At 37.9% G+C, this 27,558-nt stretch overlaps 1 protein-coding gene and 1 long non-coding RNA gene across 2 annotated transcripts in view; one reads left to right on the top strand and one right to left on the bottom strand.

Annotated features, from left to right (window-relative positions):
* The window catches only part of LOC135200282 (antifreeze protein Maxi-like), a 300,869-nt gene that overhangs the window by 22,215 nt on the left and 251,096 nt on the right, over positions 1-27,558 (top strand). The window lies entirely within an intron of this gene.
* LOC135200280 (uncharacterized) overlaps positions 21,191-27,558 on the bottom strand; it is an 11,628-nt gene continuing 5,260 nt past the window's right edge. The window contains exons 2-3 of the long non-coding RNA XR_010311247.1: positions 21,910-22,073; positions 21,191-21,225 (exon numbers count right to left, since the gene is read on the bottom strand). This is a non-coding gene — a long non-coding RNA (uncharacterized LOC135200280). The remainder of the gene's footprint in view (positions 21,226-21,909; positions 22,074-27,558) is intronic.

Here is a 27,558-nt window from a genome sequence, read left to right as displayed (position 1 = left end):
TCCCACCAGCAAGTCTGGTATTCAAGTTATTATTTTTTTTAAGGAAACAAATTGATGCTCAAGCTCATGGTTCACATATGCGCATGAAAGACTCATCACTTTCGCCAGTTCAAACTATCCTATCATATTATCATTCAGCCATTAAATCTACCAAAGAATAAAAAACACGGTTTAAGTTTCCTCAAGGAAAGGAAGTTATTGTCTGATAAACAACTTTGGTAATTTTCTCGACTCGACTTCGTACATTTTCTTAATACGCCCCTAAGAAGAAGGAAGAACTGAATGCATGCTGTAAGCACAATGTTTTCCGTTGCAAAGAGAGATTTCTGGTGATAGAAGTTCACTCTCGACGTGGTTCGGAAGCCACGCAAAGCCGTTGGTCCCGTTGCTGAATAATCACTAAAAACACCATACAAACAAACAAACAAACAAACAAACAAACAAACAAACAAACAAGCAGAGAGAGAGAGAGAGAGAGTGTGTGTCATTTTGTCCTTTAGGTTTTTTATTCTGTTCACAAAATAGTCTTATATGAAGTAATAACCATAATATCAGCTAATTGTAATTGTACTTTTAGACGTCCTAACCAAGGCCAAATGAGACGCTTGGTACTGATAATGGCAAGATATCTAAGCAGCAGTACAGCCTGTTCAGCGCATTCATAAACACGCACATTACAAATAATCACTGATATAATAATTTCAGCAACCCGCTAGTTGCGATACACGACAGTGGCCTCTTGCATCAAAAATACTAACCAACATGCTGCGTAATCTTCGTTTTTAACCTTCACGCCTGAAAAGTATGTTTACATATAGTAATGTAAAAAACGTGAAGCATGAACGCCTTGATTTATAATACCTAATCGACAGAAATATTGGGACTATTTAGCGATGCCAATCGGGTATGATCGAGCCTTGGTCTGATGGCTGATGCTTGTAAAACCAGCAGATAGCATACCGTATGTTCTCAGAAGTACCCCTTACAAAAAAGAAAGAACGTTACGTCGAAGAAAACGGTTTAATTCATGTTAGGGTAAACTATTACAACGAGAGAGAGAGCGTTTGAGAGAAACAGACAGACTTGACTTTACATATAAAGTCTGCTTTCATAAGATGGTTTTATTCAGACAAATATCAGATAACTATTTTAATCACCTGATCACATAACACAACTTAAATTGACAGCATTTTTTACGCGTTTATTACATTTCAACTCCACAACTCTATTGAAATCAATAGATGATATCTTGGCTGCCGGCACACGACATGCTTTTCATTAGGAAACTCGCTGTATTGAGGCCAAGGTTTAGGTTGAGACAAATCTCTAAGCAGTTGTGAGTTATCCACACGCTCGAAATCTTTCATAATAACGTAAAGCATAAGAGGCAAGGGTCAATGATACAATTTTTTTTCATTATTATAATTCAAGGGTTGTGCACATTTCAGGCCATGAGTTAGGAAAATACCGCCTGTCTGTGGTTTATATATTGTCGAAAAATTGACTATTATCAGACATTTTGTGCAAGTTTATATATATATATATATATATATATATATATATATATATATATATATGTGTGTGTGTGTGTGTGTGTGTGTGTGTGTGCGTGTGTGTGTGTGTGTGTGTGTGCGTGTGTGTGTGTGTGTGCGAGTAGTACTATAATTACTAGTAACAGGCCTAAGGTAGTCGTGGATTGAGTGGGGGGCTGGAATTGGTTAGGCAGTAATTATATAATTAATTGCAACTTGCAGAATATTATCTAACTGGATTATCTTAAAATTATAATTTGGGAAAAATTAAATTGATATGTCCTTATACGTGCTTATTCTTGTGCCGAATATTTCTTATAATATTTCCACCTTTCTGTTTCTGGGTGCTTGGACTGAGACAAACTATTTTGAAGGCACTTTGTTGCAATTGGCACGAGGGAATATAACTGAGTACAATCTTGTCACTTATCACTGTCTATTCGCACACCACACTTCACACTTCTTCTCTGGTTCTTCCTCTCTGCTTCTTTGCTTCCCTCTCTCTCTCTTCTTTTACACCCTGTGTCTCCCTCTTTCCACTCTTTTCCACTTGCTCTCCACGCTTTGTCTCCACTTCTCCACTCCCTTCTCTATCTCTGTCCGGCCTTTTTATCCGGATGACATCTTCTTGGCACTGCCTGTGGATTTTGGATTTTGACTGGGTGTGGCATCGTCTGAAAGAATTTTTGTCTGAGTGGCTACAGACTTTCTACAAAACCGCCTTCCTGTCATACCTTCTGCAGTGATTTATAGATTCTTCATTTGGAAACGCCTCTTGTTCCTATCCTTTGGTATCCTCGTGGGGCATTTGTTAGGACCTATTTTGGGCGTCCTTACAATCTGGCACTGCTGATTTGATTGGTTAATGCCGTAGGCCTACGCTTGGAAAGGGTGGATTTCGAGTTTAACACTTCCCCTTTTTTAAACAAGGGAGCATAGAATTCCTTCATCTAACATTTTCCAGATAAAATGTTGGAATTACCCCTGGCTCTCTCTGACCTGTCATAAGAAGGGAGCGCCAATTAATCTTGTGAAGAGGGCTTGTGTAGGCGTAAATGAGGTGTGACTGAGTTTTCCGAGTTCCAATTTCTTGGGGGTGCCTGGGTAATACCGCTTGTCAGCCACTTAATCTTTGGTACTTTAGGTAACAGAGGGTTTTATTTGGGGAGATGCTATCCAGATTCTCGATGGCTAAAATTTCCTTGTTATCTGATGTCAGGCTTGAGTAAAACGATCCCTTCTTAAAATCATTATTTCGTTCTTTTTCCCATTTCCCCTTTTCTTATTATCCGTGCCTTCTATTAAGTTCTTTATAAGTTAATGCCTTTTGAAATAATTTCCTTAATTCTTTAACAACACTGTAACATATATATATATATATATATATATATATATATATATATATATATATATATATCTGTAACATTGAAAGGGGGATTTGCCATGAGATACAGAGTGTCTGAGCGACAGCTTAGGGATGCTTACGCATCTTTTTCTTGAGGTGGTATAATCAAAACTGCTGTCGTAAGCAAATCAGTGCCTTCGTCCTGTCGCCATGAGAACTTCGGGGCATGAACACTCTGAACATTAACTGTGGGTTTGTGCGTATGTGTGCGCTTTTCCCCCTACATAAGGAAAAGTATTGTTGTCATGAAGGAGAGTCTATTACAGAGAGAAGGCAAGGCCGGGATGGCTCTGCCAAAGTATTTTTGTTAGTGTCAGCGCAACTGTGCTGAAATGGGTGAGTGTTATTATATCTATTTTGGCCAAAGTGTGGCTGGATGGTATTTGAATATTTGTTTCAGAGATGTTCTGTTTATATGATCTTTGATTATGATCTTGTGCTTACCAGATGTTCTGCTGTCTTCTAACAGGCGTTTTTGGTAGAGGGAACTATTCTGGAAGAGGGGAACTATTTTCTGGAGAAGAGTGGGATTATTCATTGGAGAAATGGAATGGTGTACTGACTTAATTACTGTGTAGACTGTTAGATTAATTACCGAGGGCTATCTGGGTTATTTGGACTTTGAGTTAACATTCCATTTAATCATTCTGTTAAGAATCTGAGTTATTCAGTTAATACTTTGCTTCCAAATAAATGCATATTTTTGTAATTCACGACTCTGATTTATGACCTAGATAATGGAGAGAGAGAGAGAGAGAGAGAGAGAGAGAGAGAGAGAGAGAGAGAGAGAGAGAGAGAGAGAGAGAGAGAGAGAGTTGTTGCCAGTCTCGAGAGAGAGAGAGAGAGAGAGAAAAGCTGCTGGGTATCAGGAGAGAGAGAGAGAGTTGTTGCCAGTATTGAGAGAGAGAGAGAGAGAGAGAAAGGGGGGGGGGGGGAGGGGGGGGGGGCGAGGGAGAATGTATTGCCAATTACCAGTTGTCTGCCGCTCTGGCCTATCGCTACCTTTTAGAATAACGAGATAATGGGCATCATGTTATATATATATATATATATATATATATATATATATATATATATATATATATATATATAATCTAACCTTAATGACAACTAGCAGCCAGTAGATGGGAAGTTAATATTACTGTTTAATTAAATATTGTTTATCACGGAAACTGGGTTAGGTCAGGCCTAAAGTAAATGTAATAAGTGAGAATCTTCAGGTTCTTTAAAACCTGATGGTCATCTGATTAGGATAGCCATAACAGAATTACTTTAGCAGGTAAACATTACATTTTCTGGTTCATGCGCTTAACAGTATTGTTGAAAAAAAAATCTTCATCCTTTACCATATTGAATGGACACATTTTGATCTGTTGTCAACAATTTCTCCTGGTTTTCTAGGATCAGTGGAAGGTTGATATGGCATCACACCAGCCAAAAATACCTGAGGAGTAAATAAATCCTCAGGTATATTTGGCCGGAGTGAACACACTGGATGTTCATGTTCAATCAAATCACAGCAAAATGTCAATGTGTCACATAATTTTGCTACATGTTTTAAAGTTATTCTGTGCCATTACGATTAGATAAATATCCACAGTGCTTTCCACCTATCTTAACACGATTTCAAAGAAAAAATACCTGTTACTTTGCATCTCACTTGAACTGCCGTGATTTGAAAACTCTTTTGAGTGAATATAGCGTTTCAAGTATAAGCACAGCTTTCATTCCTTCTGCTTTGTAACTATTGATTAGATTTTCGTCTAGGCTTCGCATACCTCCGTATAGGGGTAATAAAATTGCTTTTACTTCAAAATGTTTTATTCAACTTTTGAACCAACTTAAAAGATATATTTACCGTAATTTGTACTTTTGAGAGTACAAGATAATTCTACATAACATATGAGTAACAATAAGCTTTACTAGAAAACATAAAATAATCTATGTGAGGAATACTGTACATAAGTTCACTTTAATTATTATTTACTAAAGGCTTTTTCACTCGTCCTGATTTTGATACCCCTGTTAAGCTGAAGTCCTAAATGTAATTGAAATGGTTTTGCAAAGTCTACTCTTTTTTTGCTATGGAATAATAAGACTACGTTTTTTAATCTTATTAAGAAAGGTTAGTAAATCATGTGAAGCAAGAATACCATCCATAGGTACCAATTTGCTCCTGCGGGCTGCTCCAGGAGCAGAACTTAGAGTCACTTGTGCAATATTTACTCCAACAAAATTGAGAATAAGTACAAAGTGACTACAATTTCTACAGAAAGTAGCTACGAAATCCGAAACGTTTGTACTTTGTGCATTGCTACAAATAAAACTTTTAGTTTCTTTTCGGGCAGGGGGGCCCAAGAAGATCTGTGTCCTTTAGGCTGATACTCTTACAACTGTTAGTACTATCTGTTAGCACTATAATATTAATGTACATTTCGACCTGGTTAACTTCCTGTATTCTTGCTTAATTGTATAGTTTATTGAACATTCGTTGACTAAAAGTAATGTTAATTATGATTCCAATAAGATAGTCTAATTACATGCGATTTGGCACTATCAAATGAATTAAACGTTGGGAAATCACATCATGTAAATGTGGCAGTAACATTGTCCTACTATACCATGCATAGCATAGTCTACTCTTTGTGTAGTGTTACTATAGCACACTCTTCTAACGGCCATGTACTACGAATAAATACTATTTTTAGCTTTATCAATAATTACATAAGGGAAGTCAGGCTTAAATTTGAAAGATGAAATGACAAGAGTATGAAAACAATTCAAAAATAAGAAATAAAAAACTTCCAACGCCAATCCTGACTAAACTTATCATAACATTACAAAACTTAACAACTATCATTTTCGTTCGTTAAGAGAACGTGAGGGGACGACGATCGTGCCGTTCACAGTTTCTCCTTTTGAAATCATCATTAGTACGTTCATTCCTTTAGCTGGTTCCGCCAGGAACTGTCAGAAGTCTTGGAAATACACGCGAATAACACCACCTTATACTTGAGGTATGAGGGGCATACTAGGGAACGATGGTGTTTTTCTAGGAGGTCAAAGATGTCATATAAGGTCATCCATGCCATGTAAGGATGTCGAAATGTTCAAGGGAAATTCCGGAAGCTTGGATAAAAATGAAAAAGGGAAAGTTTGAAAGGTTAAGTGGGTTAGACTTATGTCCCTTCCCAGTTGTGTGTGACAAGAACTGAAGATGAAATAGGCTAGGACCGTCCTTCCTCCCTTTGATAATAATGATTCTGTATCATAAGACTCCTAAAAAAGGTATTAAAAAAAAGAGAGACTCCCGATGTCTCTCTAGACTCAATACCACCAGCGCAGAAGCATCACGAGGATGTTCAGCAGCAGAAGTAGGACTAAGGAGGAAGCCAACGCTATTGAGTTGTTGCAGTAATCCGTGTGGCAGTAGTATCCTTTGACGATGGTTCCTTCTATTCCGAGTCCTCTCTCTCGGCTCTCCCTATCCCTGTAGTCTCGCTCCCTGTACTCCCTCTCTCGGTATTCCCTCTCCTTGTATTTGTTCCTGTTCCTGGGCAAAAGGGGTTCGTCTTCTCGCGCCAATGGGCTCCGGACCATATACCTTTGGGTGATCTCATGTTGGCCTGCGAAGGGAAAACAAAGGTGATGTAGGATGCGCATGGTCTCAGTTGGCCGGTGAGGGCGTAAGGTCCACGCCAGGCCTCTTAATACCTTCAAACAATAAAATATGTTGTATATATACACACGTCGGTAACTTGTCGCAAATACATCACAAAATAGGTGAGTACAAGTCAATGACTTATTGGTAGTCCTAACCGGTGCGTTATGCAATCATGCAGTATGCCAAAGATTCGTGCTCTACTTACGGTCGTTGACTCTTTTTCAACCTATTTGTGATGTGTATGCCATAAATTTCTGTAGTGTTGATAATATGCTTTACTGTAGTGTGGACGCACCTTACAGACTGCTTTTGAGCAATAGCCTGTGATGTCATAAGGCCAGTTTATATGAGGTAATTAGTCAATTGGTTCTACAGTTTTATAATAAGAAATGGAAATGTAGGTCGTGATCGGTTTCGACTTTTATTTCCATGCCATTTGATGAGGGACTCTTACATAGTGTTGGAAATCACACACTATATATATCCCTGCACACACACACACACACACACACACACACACACACACACACACATATATCACATATATATATCTATATATATATATATATATATATATATATATATATATATATATATATATATATTTACACACACACACTACGAACCATTTGAGACTACAGATCCACCACTAACAGGTGTCAAAGTAGGAGTGGCTTCAAAACGCATTTGGGCTTGTGGTAGAAATCACCAAGGTCTATAGAGATACAAGGTCAACCCATCTTCGTTCCAAAACAGACCGCGGTCTTCACAGGTTGTATGTAACGTCAGGCGCAACTTGCTCGTATAAAATTAGAGGTGCAACTTCCCTCAGAAACGACTGTTAAATCCCTGGAGTATTTTGACAAACAAGGACTGCTGTCGGAGAAACACAGTGAGAAAATTTAAATTCTCGAGTGCCAGCGGACAAAAAGTGGGCAAGCAATGCTTATCGATTAAATTTACGGAAACAACATGCAATGCTGGGCAAAACGGTTAATACTGCAAAACTGGTAGTTGAAGGGCTTACCCGTTTCAAAAAGAACTCATAATATCGTCAATATCATTATCAGAACTGTACAAAATGATGGCAGAAAAGTTTGGCATAGCATACATCTTGACGTATAGATAAAACCAAGATGGATTGGAACACTTCTTCGATTGCCTTCGACTAATGGGAGCATGCTATCAGCATCCATCACCTGTAGCAGTAAAGCTCAGAATATGATGTCACCTAATTTAAGGCCAACAGAATTTTGTTGACCTTGACCTAATGGACACAGAGACTTCTCTCGTGGGATCAAAGCACAACACAGAGGAAAGTGGTAACGGAGGTAACATGTCAGCGGCTTCCTTTTCTTGCTTGAGTGAGTAGATAGCATCAACTTCTGATTAACAGTGACTGCAAAGAGAACTATAGTAGATTCACATCAACCGTGTATTTGATGTCTGGCCCAGTCCCTTACGACGCTCCTGATTGGCTGTTGATAAGCCAATCTCTCGAGAGTTCACATAGGTAGGATCTATGTTCCACCTCTCCTGAAAGACGTATCCCTCAGGAGAAGTGGAACATAGATCCTACCTATGTGAACTCTCGAGAGAGACTGAGAGTTTTCAGGCCTGTCATTGGCTTATCAACAGCCAATCAGGAGCGTCGTAAGGGACTGGCCTAGACATCAAATGCACGGTTGATGTGAATATACTATAGCCCTTTCTGCAATATTGTTTTGATTCCCAGACTGATTTTGATGAAGATAATGGGCGTAAGAACATTTCAGGAAATTCTAAGGAAACCTTGGACTTGGAAACTGATATAGAAGAAGAGGGACTAGAATATTTAGGAGGTTTCATTGCAAACAAGTTTACACAATACCCGAACGTAGGGTCGAAAGTGTCTTGAGGACGATACCTCTTGGATTGGCGCAATAAGCAGAGGAAGAGGGCGTCTGAGGAAACCAAGCAGGGAATATATTGCCGAGCTAAAAACCATGGAGAAATTGTTTAAGTGTTTCCACGCCGAAAAGACCTTGAAAGGCGAGTAAGGGTGCGATAAAAAAAAGCCTGATCATCAGGTATAGAAAAACATGTTTTTCTATACCTGATGATCAGGCCTGAGGAAGTTGTATCATATTTTGTTCGGTGTCGAACACTTTTCAGGATGTGTGTGTTCGTCAGCACTGTTTCTGTATTATATAGCTATATTGTGATTTTCTAACACTATGTATCAGTTCTTCGTCAATGGCTTGGAAATAAGTTAATTATTTCTTCACCTGCGGTAATTACGTATATATATATATATATATATATATATATATATATATATATATATACCCACACAAATATACACAGGTGTACGTATATATATATATATATATATAAATAATATATATATATATATATATATATATGTGACGGTACTTACTTTCTTCGTACACACAGCTCTAAGGTAACGTGTGCCGTGGAGGCTGTACTTTGGAGAATTAGACTTATATAAGTTTTCTTACCTTGCTGAATTAGCTAAAAAAGGGTTCTATAAAAGTTTTTCCACCTTCTGAGTTACTGGGCTTTTGGACTGATAAAACTTAATTGGCACTTGTTGCAATTACGAGTCTATAGGCACGAGGGAAATTTACTGAGTATTGATTGTCACCTTCACTGTCTTTGATTGCTTCGCACACCACACTTTGCACTTGTTCTTCTTCTGGGGATTCTTCTGTCTTTCTCTCTCTTCTCTGCCTGTTGCTGCGCCACTGGTTCTCCTCGTTCCCCTCTTTGTCGTTATCTTCTCTCGACTTCTCTGTTCCCCTTTTTTCTCTGCTCCCTTTTCAGCCTGCTCTCTCTCTGTCTCGCCTTTTTGTTCAGTTGAAATCTCCTTAGCCCCGCCTTTGGATTTTGGGATTTTGACTGGGTGTGGCATTTTTCTGAAAGACTTTTTGTGTGTTAGTGGATTTCTACAGACATTATACAAGACCGCCTTCCTGTCATGTCTTTTACAATGATTCGTAGGCTCTGAATTTGTATACGCCTCCTTCTTCATGTCCTGGCTTCTTAGGGGCGTATCTCTTGGTAACCTCATAGGTCATTCGTTGATACCCCTTTTGGGCTGTCTTATGACCAACACTCATGGCTTTTGATTCGTCGATACTAGAGGCCTACCTTTGGGAGGGTGGAGCTTTTAAGAATTTGGTACTTCCCTCTTTCTAACAACGGGTCATAGAATTCCTTTTTAACGTATGCCAGATGGCTCTCTCTGACCTGTTCACGAAGGGCGGGAACGGCGATTAGTCATAGGCCGCTAATGAGAGTAGTTTCCAATTTCTCGAATATGCCTGGGCAATATCCCTCATCGACCATAATCTCTTGTTGGTCACTAATCTCTGGTACGGACAGAGGCTTTTTGGGGGAGATGAAAACCAGATGTCTAATGGCTAAAAGCCTAATGTTTGGAGTAACAAAATCCCTTCGCTAAGAAAAATCATTATCTTATCCCTTTTCTCTTTTCTTCCTTATTATCCGTTTCGTGCCTTTTTCTTAAGTATTAATAAGTTATTGTCTTTTGGAATAACGACACTGTGCCACACTATTACAGTCTCGGCCCGCTACCTCGCTGACTCCGACAGCGTTAACTAAGCTGAAGCAAATATTATACCTACAAGAGGACTCCTAACTTATGCTTCTTGGAAATCATATTGAAACTTTGACTCAAAAACATCAAAAGTGAATGTAATCATGAGCAAATCCTTGATTAAGTAACGTTAAGGGCAACAATCAAAATTGAATGTAAACATGAATAAATTCTTGAGTAAGTAACATTCAGAGAAACATTAAAACTGAATATGAATATGAACAAATACTTGATTAAGTAATTAAAGGAATCATCAAAGTGAATTCAAATATGAGTAAATCACATTAAGAAACATGAAACTGAATGCAAACAAAATAAATCACCAAAAAAACAAGAAAACTGAAAGTTAAACATACATAAGCCCTTAAGTCACAAAAGTTATATAAATGCATGGTAGAAGCAAAAATAATGGTAACTATCCAAGTTTACAGTATGATTGGTTCAGTCCTCAGTCCTATTCTATCTAGGTGGATATTGTCTTTCTTTTATGGAAAATAAATTTCGTTCTTCGTCGACGACACTTGATGGCTTCTTGTTTGCTGCGACCTGTTGTTTGGAGACTAAGTCCTGGGAGAAAATATCCTTGTGTATTTGTATGCAATAACGAGGGTGTCCTTGACTTCCTACTGAGATTGTGTATTGTGTTTATGCAAAATTTCATTGGGCATTCTTACTGTAATTTCTGAGTAACCTTGTACATTAAACTATAACCTTACTGCTTGATACTAAAACAAAATTGGCAACTCGGTTAAAGGAACCGGTTAGTGGTTAATACTTGTAGGTTTCTTCTACTGTGACAACAATTAGTAAGCTTTCACCAATCAATATCTTGTTAGTAAGTTTCAACAACTACTATCTTGTTAATGAGTCTTCATCAATTAACATCTTGTTAGTGAGTCTTTGTTGATTAATATCTTATTAATAAGTTTTCATCAATCAACATTTAATGGATTTGAACAAAATAAGTGTATTAATCGCCCCTTCAATATCTTAATCATTTCTAAAACGAATTCTCTTATCTTAAAAATCTCTTAATGTCTATCTTAACCCGTCTTATTTATTCTTTTACTTCTAAGAATGTTCTCATGGAACGATTAAGCTTAATATACGTCTTGAAATTCTTATACTGCGCTTTGAACCGTTTCTTACATACCCAAATATTTCCCTTCAAGTCAAAATTAATTTGAAGTTAGTGCACATAACTCCAAAAAAATTGCTACAAACCAACTAATTAAAGTAAGAATTGCAACAATAAAAGATTATTCCTAAGTCGACCGATGGCGGTAAACTTAGCAATAAAGAAATCAAATAAATACATGGGAATAATGGGATGAATTAATGGGTTTGTTCTTCTGTTTTTCACACTGAAAAGTGACTCTTCTATTTCTTAGGTTATATCTAATTCCTTCTTCTGGAATTTCTTCTGACGTCTCTGTCATTTCGGATTCTTCAACTTCTTTGGTTCTCTTGACCTTGTCCTTGTTATCCAAAATTCTTCTTCTCCTAATGATTCAGCATATGTGGAAGGCATTTGGCTATTCATTTTCTTAACCTTTATCTTAGTTTCTTGTACGTCTACGACCTTGTATGGTCCTGTGAATTTTGTGGCTAACTTATAATTAATACCACTTCTTACTTCCTTCTTAATATAGACTTCATCCCCTTTCTTGTAGTCTACAGGCCTTAATCCTTCTTGATGCTTCTCTATCATATTCTGCTGGGCATCTTCTAGATTCTTGTGCAATTGCTTGTGAATTACTTTAAAGTTTCCGATTCTTATCTTCATGATATCTTCAGAGTAATTTGGCTGTATTGGCTGATTCAGCCATGCATAAGGTAATCTGGGTTCATATCCCATCAAAGCTTTTATGGGAGTTGCTCGAGTACTCGTATGATGTCTTGCATTTAATGATAATTGGACTAAAGGTAAATTGACGTCCCAGTCAGGATCCTGTCCTACTGTGTGACGCAATACGTCTAAAACCTTCCTGTTATTCCTTTCTACCAAGCCATTGCTAGCTGGGTGATACGGCTGTATCGCTACCTTTTCTACCTTAAAGGCGTTACAAATTTCTTGAACTAACGAGTTGTTGAACTCGGTCCCATTATCAGAAATAATGAGCTGTGGGGCAGAATAATCTGCAAATATCTTATCGAAGAGTGCGGTTGCACATTCCTTGGCAGTTTTACTAGTTAGTGGTACCAACTCTGTATATCTCGTGAGCGCGTCGATACATACTAGTATATTCTTATTCCCTTTACTCGTGGTATGAAGATTAGTGATAAGATCAATAGATACTCTTTTCGAAAGGAGTCTGTGGGATAGGATATTTCCCTAGTGGTACTTCCTTGTCTGTTCTTCCCTTGTAGCTGTTGCATGTATTGCAGCTCTTCACATAATTACTAACTCCTTGTGAATTCCCTTCCAATGGAAAGTTCTTTGGATTAATCTAATAGTTCTCATCCCTTCCTGGGTGAGCTCATCATGTCCATTCGTCGTGCATTAGCTCAATGACCTTATTTCTTAGACTCTTAGGTACTAACCTTTTGTGCAGTACACCTAGAAATTGACCAAATGGATCATATTCGTGACACATCCAAATTAATACGCCATCTATGTCCGTTAGTGCATCTGTGGGACATCCAACCTTCCTACCTAGTTCGGTTAATTCTTGTTGGCTGTGTTTTCTTTCGTTTCTAACGTATTTAAACAGTTCCCTTATATCTTCATCTCTTTCTTGTTCCTTTATGAAATTTTGCCGGGAAAGCTCCTCTGTATAATGCATGGTGAGTACATTTACGTCATTGCACATTGTTTCATTCTTCTCTTCTTCTTGACTTATCATATTTATACTATCACCTTGTGACACATATCTTGATAATGCATCTGCTACCTTATTCGTCTTCCCAGGGTACATATTTCACCTCTATATCATAATCTTGGGCTGTCATGAACCAACGGGCTCTTCGTCCAGAAAAATTAGGATTCTTTAGCATTTCTACTGCAGCTGAATGATCCGTGAACACGGTTATCTTGTAACCAAAAATGATATATCTGAAATGCTTTAAAGCGTCTATTATAGCTAGAGACTCGAGGTCTGTTACTGAGTAGTTCACTTCTGAGGGCTTTAATTTCCTACTGTAATAAGCTGTGGCATTATACTTATTATCTTGTCTTTGCATTAAACATGCTCCTATACCAATGTAGCTTGCGTCCGTGGCTAAAAAGAATTCCTTGCCAAAGTCTGGGAAGCTAAGTACTGGGGGATGTGTTAATCTTTCTTTCAATTCCTCAAATGCTTCTTGCTGCTCGTCTGTCCATACAAATGATATGTGTTCCTTTAAAAGTTCAGTTAGTGGAGCTGATATGACTGCAAAGTTCCCTATGAACTTGCGGTAAAAACCTGCTAACCTAAGAATGACTTTACGTCCTTCTTGCACTGAGGTGTAGGAATATTCCTTGATTGACTTAATCTTTAAGTCGTTTACTTCTACGCCCTCCCGTTTCATTAGTGTATTGACCAAGGTAGTCTATTTTCCTTTTAAGGAAGTTACACTTCTTTAGTTTTAAGCTTCAGGTTGGCTTTTCTTAATCTCTTTAGGACTTCTCTAACTAAGTCTATAGTTGCCTCTATGTGTGTTGCTATTACCAAATCATCTATGTAACAGTGTACGTCCTTGCCTATTATAATCGCCCAAATTTTTATCCATTAATCTTACAAAAGTTACCGGCTTGACTTTAGACCAAAGGGCATTCTTACATAATGGTATCTGCCGTTACTAGTGGAAAAAGCAGTCAAAGGTTTACTTTCTTCGTCTAGAGGGATTTGCAAGAATCCCTGCAATAAATCTATTGTGGTGAAGTATCTCTTGGACCCCTATAGTGGCGATAAGATCTCGCATTGACGGCATTGGATAAGGATCATTTTCAGTATTTGGTTCAATTTTCTGAAATCCACAACTATTCTATAAGTTTTGTCCCTTTTAGGAACTAGCAAAAGTGGAAAAGACCATGGGGATTTAGATGGTTCTATTATTCCTTGTCTATTCATTCTTTGTACTTCTCTTTCAATGATCTCCTTCTGAGATGTGCTACTCTGTAAGCTGGTATGTAAATTGGCTTTGTGTTTGATGGAATGTCTATCTTGTGCGTTATTTCAGTGTATTTCCCAGGTGTCGCCGTCTAGAGCGACTATATCCTTATATTCGCACAGTAAGTCTATGAATTCTTCTCTACATGGTTTTTCCTTAATGTCCTTTAAATGAAATCCTATCTTAGCTCTTCTCAGTTTATGTCCTGAGCCTAATTTCATTTCCTTTACTAATTGCTGCTACTGTTTTCCCGTTCTACAACTCGGATAGGTTATGGAGTATACTTCTGCTAGGGCCTATCTCTGTACCTGGTGTTAACTTAACCTTTCCTTTCCTCTGTTATTCATAATCTGTAACGCTATTTTGTTCTGTCTAACTTCATGTAAACTAGAAGAATAATGTATTCCATTTTACTTGGGACTTTCAGTAAGCGTGAGAATTTCCTTCACTTCAAAAATTAGATTTACTGTACATTCTACCCACGTACTTTCCCCAGGTTTAAGTCTTAACACCCTTTCTAATTTTAATTATCTTGACTTGATTCTAAGGGGTTAATGATCTGGTGTGAACTCCAGATGCATTCTGGATAGCTTCCCTCTGTCTTATCCCTCTTTAATTAAAATACCTTTCATCGTGGGATTCTTTTGAGTCTGGGTTCTTTTAATTGGCTTGCATATGCATATTGGTATTCTAGAAATCTCACGACCGTTTTTAATCACTAGTTGTTCTCTAGGAGCATCAATGCTTATCCCTTGTCTAGCCATAGTTGGATAACCTATCAGCAAATGAGCAAAAGCTAATTGTATATCTCTGGCTACCAGAACCTTTCTCTTAGAGCAATTCTTCCTAGCCTAAATGGAAAATCTAACTGTCCAATTACGTGGATATCATTACCCTGGACGTCTGTGATTCTACAATCTACCGCTGGGTTCAAACTTAAGTGAGAAAAAATATCTCGATACACCTTTTCTGACATTATATTCTTAGGACTACCTGTATCAAAGAATGTAATAATAGGTTTCTCTAGACAGACATGTGCGGGAAATAATGGTCTATAATTATTTCATTTCCTACATCAACTTTGCTAACCTGTGTAGCTGGGCTTAGCCTTGACATTCCGGACGTTCTCTCTGTTATAGAGGAAGATTCATTGTACCAGTAAGCAGAAAATTTGCCATTGCCTCGTCCGACATTGACTGAGCTGGTTGATACCCTATACTTGCTGTTTGATTGGGGTTATATCTATTTGGGGCGGAATCTCTATTTCCTCTAACTGGGGGAGATTGACTATTGGTTCTACTTCTGCCTCTCGACTGAGATCTACCTCTAGGAGCTGAAACAAAAATTTATTTCTGCACTCTCGAGCACTATGTCCTGTTCTCTTATGGAAATGGACAGAAGGCCATCCCTCGGCAGTCACTGGCATAATGTCCTTTCTTCTGACAGTATAACACTGACTGTCGAAAATCCTCCTTGAGAAGATTTACCTGGCATATCTTATTCTGATTTCTAGATGGTGTCCTAGATCTATTTGGACCTCTTTCCTGTTGTCCTATAGCGACTAAAGGTCTGTATATAGGATTCCCTTCAGTCTTCTAACCTAGGATTTTTGTTTCCTCCTCTTCAAATCTCTGCTACATCATCGGATGTCTCCCACTTACGAGTCATCCTTGCAATAACTTCCGTTGGCAGGCTTCCAATCATTATTGCTAGTCTAATATTTTTTTAACATGACTCATTAGCATTTTTTGCTTGCCTCCTTCTACCTCTATCCAACCTGTGGATTCCATGAAGTTACCCCATTCATTCATATTGTTATACAACTGAGAGCTAAACTCTTGATAACGTCTTTCGTCTAACTTAAATTGACGCACTATCCTTGCCAAGCTAGTAACTGGATCTCTTTCACCACTGTGGAATAGACCTTCCTAAATACGTTTCAATTCTTCCCAATTCTTAAGATCTCGGTAAGTCTCGGAGTGGACGTATCGTTCTAAGTCTCCTCCGGCTTCCAAATCAAGATAAACTCTTGGCTTCAATAAGCTTTTCTCTATCTGTCCCCGTTATGCTATCTAGGCGTGTCTCCACTTGCTCTATCCAGTTCTCTAAGTTACAAGCTAACTGACCGTTCTTTCTTCCGCAAAATTTAGCTATGTGATTAATCACATGTCCCTTATGTGTTCCCATTACTGCTGCGCTCGAATTCGCGGACTGTGTACCTTCCGGCATGGTTAATTTCCTTGTTTGACTTCTCGTGAGCACAGGCGTTCTTACGTTCTGATAAGGAGTTCGGTCCTCCCTTTGACCATCGACTCGTTAATGGAAATTTTCTTAAGTAACTGAGTATCATTAAAAGTATCAAAGTTATGACAGTAATATCCCAAAAGAAAATGATAATAACAATAAATTGTTTTTACTAAAGTATTCGATCACCATAAAAAATAAAAGAATTTTCCCCAGAAATATTCTCAAAGTCTTACGTTACCGGTAAGCGATTCTTAAACAACAACAAAAACCCTCTTAACAGTACTGGTAAAACGATACTGAACTGACCGTAAAGTGTACGCTAACGAGAGACCTCCCGTGAATTACCCTTGTTATCCTAAACAAACAAAATAAAAACAAGTAAACATTCATTCGACGTAACGAATAAAAGTAAAAAGCAAATACTAAAACAAAAAAAAACAAAGTACAAGAAATCACAAAAAAAAAAAAAAAAACAACCAAAAAATCACAAAAAATAACATAAAATGACACAATCAAAATTCAAATTAAAATTTAAAGTTATTGGTTAGTAAATACAAATGTTCGGGAAAAGGTCTTAGTAGCTGATTAGTTATAATTAGTAAAATGAAGAAATATAGAGTTTCGTTGCCAAAAAAAAAGGTTCAGTGTGAAAATCTTTTAATCTTGAAATACCAGAAATTGTCTAACTGAAATGTTAATCGCGTAATTTACTTTTAATAAAGTTTAATGTTATGTAAGTGTGGGACATTTATTTGGACTTAACTTCTTTCGTCGTCTTCGACATCCGGGTTTACGTCTGACAGCTTGCGTTCGCCTACCAGCGCGTTGAATGATGTGTTGGTTCCCCCTCTCTCTCTCTTTTCTTCTCTTTGGGAAAGGGGACCTCTCTCTCTCTTCTTCTCAGAGCAGGATTGCGTTGACTGATGCGTTTTCGGGATTGTATTTTCTTTCCTCTTGATATTTTTCTTCATGCTTTCGACATCTTGTTCTTCTAGTGGAACGACTGTTCTTGTTCTTCGGAGTGGAGTTTTTCTTCGTGGAGTGTGGGTGGCTTTTTTTTTTGGAGCGCTTTTATTGTTACGACTCTCTAACTGTCATTTGTGGGAAGCACTGATAACTGTCTTTGGGGAGAACTTTCTATTTCGAGTGGCCTGAATGATTGAATCTCTTATGCCGACACTAAACTTTTGATTCTGTTTCGCTGCCGCTGTTTTTAACTGTCCGTTCGTGTTTCGATATCGCGTCGCTAAATCACCATTTCTTTGCTGTGTCTTTTGTCTCTTCCTATCCTTACCGCTCGACATCAATTATCTTGTCACTATAATCAATCTTTATCTCATCGTATCCCATCGCTCTGCCACCAATAAAATCTGTGACGGTACTTACTTTCTCGTACACAGCTCTAAGGTAACGTGTGCCGTGGAGGCTGTACTTTGGAGAATTAGACTTATAATACGTTTTCTTACCTTGCTGAATTAGCTAAAAAAGGGTTCTATAAAAGTTTTTCCACCTTCTGAGTTACTGGGCTTTCCTTTTGGACTGATTAAAACTTAATTGGCACTTGTTGCAATTACGAGTCTATAGGCACGATGGAAATTTACTGAGTATTGATTGTCACCTTCACTGTCTTTGATTGCTTCGCACAACCACACTTTGCACTTGTTCTTCTTCTGGGGATTCTTCTGTCTTTCTCTCTCTTCTCTGCCTGTTGCTGCGCCACTGGTTCTCCTCGTTCCCCTCTTTGTCGTTATCTTCTCTCGACTTCTCTGTTCCCCTTTTTTCTCTGCTCCCTTTTCAGTCCTGCTCTCTCTCTTCTCGCCTTTTTGTTCAGTTGAAATCTCCTTAGCCCCGCCTTTGGATTTTGGGATTTTGACTGGTTGTGGCATTTTCTGAAAGACTTTTTGTGTTGTTAGTGGCTACAGACATTATACAAGACCGCCTTCCTGTCATGTCTTTTACAATGATTCGTAGGCTCTGAATTTGTATACGCCTCCTTCTTCATGTCCTGGCTTCTTTGGGCGTATCCCTTGGTAACCTCATAGGTCATTCGTTGATACCCCTTTTGGGCTGTCTTATGACCAACACTCATGGCTTTTGATTCGTCGATACTAGAGGCCTACCTTTGGAGGGGTGGAGCTTTTAAGAATTTGGTACTTCCCTCTTTCTAACAACGGGTCATAGAATTCCTTTTTAACGTATGCCAGATGGCTCTCTCTGACCTGTTCACGAAGGGAACGGCGATTAGTCATAGGCGCTAATGAGAGTAGTTTCCAATTTCTCGAATATGCCTGGGCAATATCCCTCATCGACCATAATCTCTTGTTGGTCACTAATCACTGGTACGGACAGAGGCTTTTTGGGGGAGATGAAAAACCAGATGTCTAATGGCTAAAAGCCTAATGTTTGGAGTAACAAAATCCCTTCGCTAAGAAAAATCATTATCTTATCCCTTTTCTCTTTTCTTCCTTATTATCCGTTTCGTGCCTTTTTCTTAGTATTAATAAGTTATTGTCTTTTGGAATAACGACACTGTGCCACTATTACATATATATATATATATATATATATATTTATATATATATATATATATATATATATATATATTATATATATATATATATATATTCACGTAGGTAGAAATTTTAAGCAATTTGGTTTTTAGTAAGCTTGGGTAGAATAGAATCTTACATTTAGGCAAACTGTATACTCATTCTCTCTCTCACATTTCTTGTTTGTATGTGTGTATATATATATATATATATATATATATATATATATATTATATATATAGAATATGAGAGAGAAAGAGAGAAAAATTGTGTGTGCGCAGTGTACATTTCAGACTCATTAGGCTCGATTCCCGGTGCATTTGGAAGACAACAACTTACCATTATTGTAGGTGAAAGAGTAACAGCTGAACCCAGGTGTATAGGCCGTGTAAATCTGCACCTGTCTCCAGTCGAAGTTGCCATCAGCGCAGGCCGGGTTATTTGTGATTCGGTGAAGTGGACGCGATATGTCGTAGCCTGTGCAGCCGTAGCATCTTATCGACTGACCTGAAAGTGATGGAAGAGTTATTCTTCTGCGAAGATGCAATGCGTTACCACCCTGAAAATAATTCTCCTTGTATTTTACTAATTAAAGTCAAGTATATCTTAGTTTAACCAGACCACTGGCCTGATGAAACAGCTCTCCTAGGGCTGGCCCGAAGGATTAGATATTTTTACGTGGCTAGGAACCAATTGGTCATCTATCAACTGGACCTACAGCTTATTGTGGGATCCGAACCACGTTATATCGAGAAAGAATTTCTATCGCTAGAAATAAATTCCCTCTGATTCCGCGTTGGCCGAGCCGAGAATCGAACTTCAGACCACCGGACTGGTAGCCGAGTGCGAAAACCACTCGTCCAACGAGGAACTAATTTTACTAATTTGTTTATATTTTTATATATGTATTAATTTACGTATTTATTTTCTCTATTCTAATAAGTGATCACTGTTTTTCAGTTTTTTCCATTTATTAACGAGACTTGCAAATGAACCCCGCTTCCTTTGGATGCTTTATATATATATATATATATATATATATATATATATATATATATATATATATATATATATATATATATATAGCCTATATATATGTATATATATATATTAAATTCCGTGTTAGGGCCGTTTGAACGTCCATCCATTTGCATAACCATACGGTTTTGCTTCCACTAGAAATTTTGGTGAAATGAACTAATATATATATATATAGATATATATATATATATATATAGTGAATATCTATTAAATATATGTATTATATACTATATATAGATCAAAGCATCCAAAGGAAGTGGGGTTGTCATTTGCAAGTTCTCGTAAAAATAAATGGAAAAACTGAAAAACAGTGATCACTTATTAGAATAGAAGAAAATAAAACTACGTAAATTGATAAATATATAGAAATATAAACAAATTAGTAATACACAAGGAGAATTATTTCAGGGTGGTAATTAATGCTTGAAGTTATTAAAATACGTTTGTTGAAAAAATTAGCTGACCGTCTAAGATTTTTTTTTTTTTTTTTTTTTTTTTGCGTAAAATGAAATAATCTCGCTTATGTCTGCAGTTACCCTAGTTTAACTCGAAATTGACAGCAGTAAAAATCAAAATCACACCATAAAAATCACAGAAGCTCTTATTTTTTAAATGGCTTGGGTCATTACTGTTAATTTTATCCATATGCTCGTGTCTTATATATGTTTCCTTTACTTTTCCTATTAGTAATTTTAAAGCTGGGCTAATCCAATTGCCTATGAACTTGATATGCAAGCTTCCAGTATCAGCACGTAAGGGAAATATTTAAAAAAAAACGAACACAAAGACACGAGGAAAATGAACAAAACCAAAGATCACATGTTTATGAAAAAAAAAAACATTAATTCAAATTATGTGAACCAACTTATTTACCAAATATCACGTGTTTGAAACGAAGGAATTAACAGCATCCAAATACTCGAATCAACTCTGATACCTTGTTATTCAAGAAAGGTTCATTAAGTTCACATTATATTTTTCTTGACCCCTTCCAGTCTTACCTGCTTTAATGAGCAGAAGCAGTGAGCAGCACCAGCGTATTGTCGCGCCTCCCATCCTCCGAAGTGATTGGTCTGGAAATTAAGCGAAAAGATTAGATTAGCAAAGAAGGTTCATTTTTCTCGAGTGGCGGATAATTAGGCGCAGCTCGGGAAGAGAAATTTCGAAGGTTAGATTATTTGACGGACGAAGAACGATAATGTGTGAGACATAATCCCTTGGAGCGTGAGTTTCTTTTTTAGAATATTAAATTCCGTGTTAGGGCCGTTTGGACGTCCATCATTTGCATAACCATACGGTTTTGCTTCCATTAGAAATTTTGGTGAAATAATTTTAAGCAGTCGAGTTGAGTTGAGTAGAATATAGAATTTAGGCCAAAGGCCAAGCCCTGGTACCTATGAGGTCATTCAACGCTGAAATGGAAATTGATAGTAATAAGGTTTGAAAGGTTTAACAGGAGGAAAACCTCGCAGTTGCACTATGAATCAAGTATTAGGAGAGGGTGGAAAGCAAAATGAAGAAAGAGAATATGAAAGGAGGTATAGTAAAAGGAACGAAAGTGGTTGCAGCTAGGGGGAGAAGGCACGCTGCAAAGAGCCTTAAATAATACCTATAGTGCACCGCATGAGGTCCACTGACGGCACTACCTCCCTACGGGGAATGTTAGACAGTCTGAAATTTTCTAAATCTATTCTTGAATGGTTTTCAAATGATGAAATATACCCAATTTTGAAGAACTCAAACCTCTTGTCACCTACCTTCTCAAGAACTGCCTCCCTCCGAATGCTTTTTGCTGTCTTTGTCTCTGCAACGTTTGTTGTCAATCAGTCCCGGTGACGTTTCTTCCAAAGTTGAGTGGAGTTGGTGACTAGGCGACAGACCAGTCCAGCAGCAGTGGGTAACAGCTTTTATTAGACATATCCTGTTAACGAAAGAGAAATATTCGTCATGAAGTTTCGAGGCGATGAACAATCAAAGATTATTTTTCACTTCTTTACTTTGAGGTTTGGCACTCCGACGGTGCCATTTTCAGAAAATTTTAAATGGTATAAAGGGATTGTCATAGTTTTTATTGCAATCCAAAAGCTATTTGGTTATTTACCAGTTCATTTGTGATCAGTTCTATTTAATGATTGACTGAGGAATTCGCCTCCCTCCTTTGAACCCTGATTTTAGTCAGTTGTAGAATTCTGTTTCGTTTTGTTGCTTGAGTCAGTAGCCCACCTCTTTGTAGAAGCTAGTGTTTGGCAGTGACGTCTGCTATGGAAAAGCCCCTTTGCATTGCTAAATTGATTTCAAGCATTACAGAGCTTAATGTACTGCTACGACAGCACATGTTTGGTCTGCATTTGACCAAGTAATTACCAGTAAACTACGGCAATGAGTTTAGTGTCCAATGACTTGACGTTTACTTTAGAAAAATCTTGTTAGACAGTTTTGCACCAGAGATCCCAACGCCAGGAGTTCAGTAATGTACTCTTGGTCAAGCGTAATCTTTTGCAAGCTCTGTGTTCGTCTCTCATTATGTCTCAGGTTGTTATGATTATTTTTCTCAAGGCATCTCACCTCTTATAGGACCAGATCTACTAGTAGTTTTCTCTGTGGTGAAAGTAAATTGGACAATTATATGTATATGTGTATATGTATATTTTTTTCCGTAGACTCCATAGATGTTTATGGGGCTCATTTAGTAACGATTTATGGATGGTTACCCGTTGAGGTTGCTAGACCTATTTTCATTTCCCCCCATTTCCTACTCTCTATGGTCAACAGGAGCAGTGTACTTTAACAGAACTTTACAGTTTCATCATCCTTGTCCATGCTTCGAACCGAACTCGTCTTGCCTGCTATACTACACACACACACACACACACACACTCACACACACACCACACACACACACACACACACACACACACATTTTATATACATATATAAATATAAGTTGCTGACATATATAAATATAAGTTGCTGACATATATAAATGTAAGTTGCTGACATATACAAATGTAAGTTACTGACATATGTAAATGTAAGTTGCTGGCCTAGCACTCCCCTATATAAACGTGGACTACAGAGAAAAACTCAATTTATCTACGAACGTCTGGTTTACGTCTACTTTTATTAGCATATCCACCATAGTATTTCCCGTAGAAACTTTGTAGCACTTTCTCTTCCGTTCTAAATGAATTTTGACAGTTTGTCTTTTATTAAAGGTGAAAAAGCCTTGGTTACGAAAGTCCATTCGTGGGAAGTAATATAAAAACTGACGTATATTTTGTTATTTTACGACCGTCAAGCTTATAAGAACGGTTATGTCAAGGTGATCTGATCCCCCCACCCGACCCCCACCCCCAAAAGGACCCAGAACACGCGACGCAACAAAAAGTAGCAGTCAACAAAATGGCGCATATTTTTTGTTATTTGAACATCGTAGATACTTATAAAGAATTTTTCGTTTAGGCGATGTGATCCTTAAAATTTACAAGAAGTACTTTGTATCTACTAAATCAGTGGTTCCCAAACCTGGGTGGCCATGTAGTAGAATGCAGGGATCCATAATCTGATGATAGGTAATGTATAAAACCATGGGTTTTATACATACATGGGTTATGTTTGGCTGTGGGCGGTAGTCCATGGGTAAGTATCCTGTGTGAAAAGTGGGCAACGTTGTTGATGTTGTTTGAGATTAAGCTGGCCTTATGCCAGCACGGGCTCTTGCTCATAGAGCAGCCCGTAGGATTGGGTAACGACCAGAAAAAGTTTGGGAACCACTGTTAAGTACTGAATGAAGGTCGCTCTTATTTTCTATGCGCACAAACGCAGGCAGGACGCTTAAATACCAGGCATTTACGCAACTAACGCGCAGTTCTAATATTTTTGTTCAGAAATATTTCCAGGCACAATAAACCGTCACCGAACTGAGCTGGGATAGCTCTGATTGTTTCTTGCGTTGATGTGCTATATTTTCTTGGTGGGATTTGGGACGGGCTGGGCTGCGTTCATTGGTTAGAAGAAGAAGAAGAAGAAGAAGAAGAAAAAGCTAAGTAAGGTGTGATAAAAAGAACTGTGGTTTCATCATCGAACAAGCGGTCTATTTCATTCCCGTGCTAAGAACAGAACATAAGACAACCCGAAGGTGTGTGTGTGTGTGTGTGTGGAGAGAGAGAGAGAGAGAGAGAGAGAGAGAGAGAGAGAGAGAGAGAGAGAGAGAGATTGGTTCTCCCATGAAAACATTCGTGAAGTCAGAAGGAAATAGAATTTTCATGTCAGATAAAACGAACTCTCTGGGACTGGATTAAAGGAGAGAGAGAGAGAGAGAGAGAGAGAGAGAGAGAGAGAGAGAGAGAGAGAGAGAGATAAGATCGACGGATTTGGCCATTGAAAACCATCTGCCTTTTCCATGGGGAACCAAAAACTGTTCCACCTTTCTGCTTTAAGGGAAAGGAACAGAAGTTGGATATTAATTTTACATAAAATGAAACATCAGTAATCTTACGCCAGCATGGACTATTCGTTGAGTGTATTAAGTGTTGGAAGACAGAGTCTTGTGTGTACCTCTTCATTCTGCCCTACCAGCAGCCGAGAGGACTAATCTTTGATTGTTTATAACCTAAATATCTTGAAGCAGTGTGGATGAGTTCGTTTCATGGAAACTTATAGTGTCTTGCCGTTAAACCTTGTACCAAGAATTTAATCATTTTCCTACACGTCCAAATGTGAAGGGTTGCACTTTATTCACTGGTAGCGTTACATCGTTTTTTTTTTTTATTTAAAGCTTTGGTTTATTTGCTACCATATTTTGCACCTTATAGTTACTACAGGTGACTTGAGTGGAAGTTGTCCTTTTTCTTACTTGAATTCTGCCTTAGTATGGAACAAATAATATCATCCACTTTGTGCAAATTGGTGCCAGTTCATCTAAAAAGTTGGGAGAACTCTTGTTACTGTGACACACCGTGACGAATATATTCAACTTTGCATCAAATTTGCATCAAAATGCAGAGAAATGTTTAGGTACCTCTTTTTGGTGCCCACTCTAATGACAGCTCTCCAGGTGTTGCCAAGCTTTCGTGCTCGACTGGTACCAAGTTTACGTTGACGCAATTTGACATTCATTACCAATGCCAAGTGTAAATTGTAAGACACGCGTTTAACAAGTGGTGCATTGTGGTTAATAGCTCTGGCGACGTGTTGGTATTCATTTGGTTTTGCCATTTGTTTCTTTAATTCAGAGCATTCACAATAATTTATCGGAAGTTGTTAAATGTCAATTATAATGCCATCTGCTTATTGTAGTCAATACATTTTCATAACAATCCAAACAACTGATGTAGTTTGATCGCACAAGAGACAACTTCATAAGCATTCTTTTCTTCTTAGGCCGTGGTTAATCTTCTGTCGTTCGGTGTTGGAAACTTTTCATGGTAATTGATGTAAAAATTCATTCGAAAGAGTTTTTTTTATTCACTCAAACTTTATGTTGATAACCTTGTCTCGATGCAACTTGTTTAGAATAATTACCCTTTTGATGTCACAAGTTACAACATTCGGCAATACATCTCCTCCTCATGCAATAGCGAAGATTTCATTTCACCATATTAACATAAGGGCGTCTATATTTCACCTTGCTGGTAAGAGTAAGAAGGCTGCTTTTGTACTTTATTAATAAGAGAAGGAAGAGTGCATAAAAGGAGACGGCTTTTCACCTTGTTAGTACGAGAAGGAAAATTGCATTTCATGTGATTGGTAAGAGAAGGAAGATGCATTTCACCTTGTTAGTAAGAGAAGGAAGACTGGATTCCACCTTGTCAGGAGGAGAAGAAAAATTGAAGTTCACTTTGTTAGTTAGAAAGGAAAACTCTATTTCAGCTTGCTAGTAAGACCTGGAAGACTACATTTCACTTTATTAGTAAGAGAAAGGAGGCTGCATTTCACTTTGTTAATAAGAGAAGGAAGACTGCATTTCACCTTGTTAGTAAGAGAAGGAAAACTGGATTGCACCTTGTCAGGAAGAGAAGAAAAATTGAATTTCACCTTGTTAGTAGGGGAAGCAAAACTGTATTTCAGCTTGCTAGAAAGACCTGGAAGACTGCATTCACTTTACTAGTAAGAGAAGGAAGACTGGATTCCACCTTGTCAGGAAGAGAAGAAAAATTGAATTTCACGTTGTTAGTTAGAAAAGGAAAACTGTATTTCAACTTGCTAGTAAGACATGGAAGACTGCATTTCACTTTATTAGTAAGAGAAGGAAGACTGCATTTCATTTTATTAGTAAGAGAGGGAAGACTGCCTTGTACTTTGCCAGGAAGAGAATAAAATTGAATTTCACTTTGTTAGTTAGGAAAGGAAAACTATTTCAACTTGCTAGTAAGACATGGAAGACGGCATTTCCCTTAATTAATAACAGGCTGCGTTTCGCTTTGTTAGTAAGAGAAGGAAGAGTGCAGAAAAGGAAGGGTGCATTTCACCTACTTAGTAAGTGAGAAAATTTTATTTCATTTTGTTCGTGAAAGAAGGAAGACGGCACTTCACCCTGTTAGTAGGGGAAGGAGAAGAGAAAGAACATTTCACTTTATTGTAAAAGAAAGGAGACTAATTCACCTTATTAAGAGAAGGGAGGCTTTAAGTGCTATTCAGAGGCCTGTTTTGAGTCTTCCATGTTTTATATAATTATTCTGAATGGAATTGAAGAGGAAAGCGACGAAGTTAATCCGCGCGTGGATGACATTCGGGAATTCGACTCTTTAAGAACGAAAAAAATGTTCTTTCATACCTCGTTAATCCAGAAAATTCATTCATGATTCTTCTGTGAGAGTTAATGATTCTGAAAGGTTTTACTTTTTCGAACATTTTATCATTATATTTTTAAGTCCTTCTGAGAGGATATGCTCGGGTTACGTTTTCTTTTTATGGGTATAACGTCTATGAAAGCTACGCTTTTGATGGGGCATATTGCCTCTTGCGATATGAAAAATCCCCTTGAGACCGGATACTGTAAAGGATTTTTCGTCGGGCACCATTGGCGGTGGTTATTAGCTTATCATATAAAACCTCTGAAATATTTCCAGCAGATACTTATCTCTTAGTTACAGTTAAGATATTTTACAGGAATTATCTTTTTAAGTTGTACGCACAATTATACTCAAACACGCACACGTGATCGCTGAGAGTTCTACATAACATATAAGCGGGAGCGTATTCAGTATAGTAGATGTGATGTAGAGGAGGAGGATAGATGAGGAGGGAGTGAAGATGGCTTGGGAGGAACCAGTTAGAGGAAGGAGATCGAGGGGGAGACGGAGAATTAGATGGTGAGGTAAAGTGAAGGAAGACATGGAGAAAAAAGGTTTGGTGGAGGATGATGCCTTTGATATAGAAGGCAGTGGAAGAGAAGGCGCATCAGG

The sequence above is a fragment of the Macrobrachium nipponense genome, chromosome 26 (genome assembly GCF_015104395.2).
Source record: "Macrobrachium nipponense isolate FS-2020 chromosome 26, ASM1510439v2, whole genome shotgun sequence".
In the NCBI taxonomy this organism is placed as follows: Eukaryota; Metazoa; Arthropoda; class Malacostraca; order Decapoda; family Palaemonidae; genus Macrobrachium; species Macrobrachium nipponense.
The sequence above is the reverse complement of the archived record's forward strand: the minus strand, read 5'-3'. Positions and strand labels throughout refer to the sequence as shown.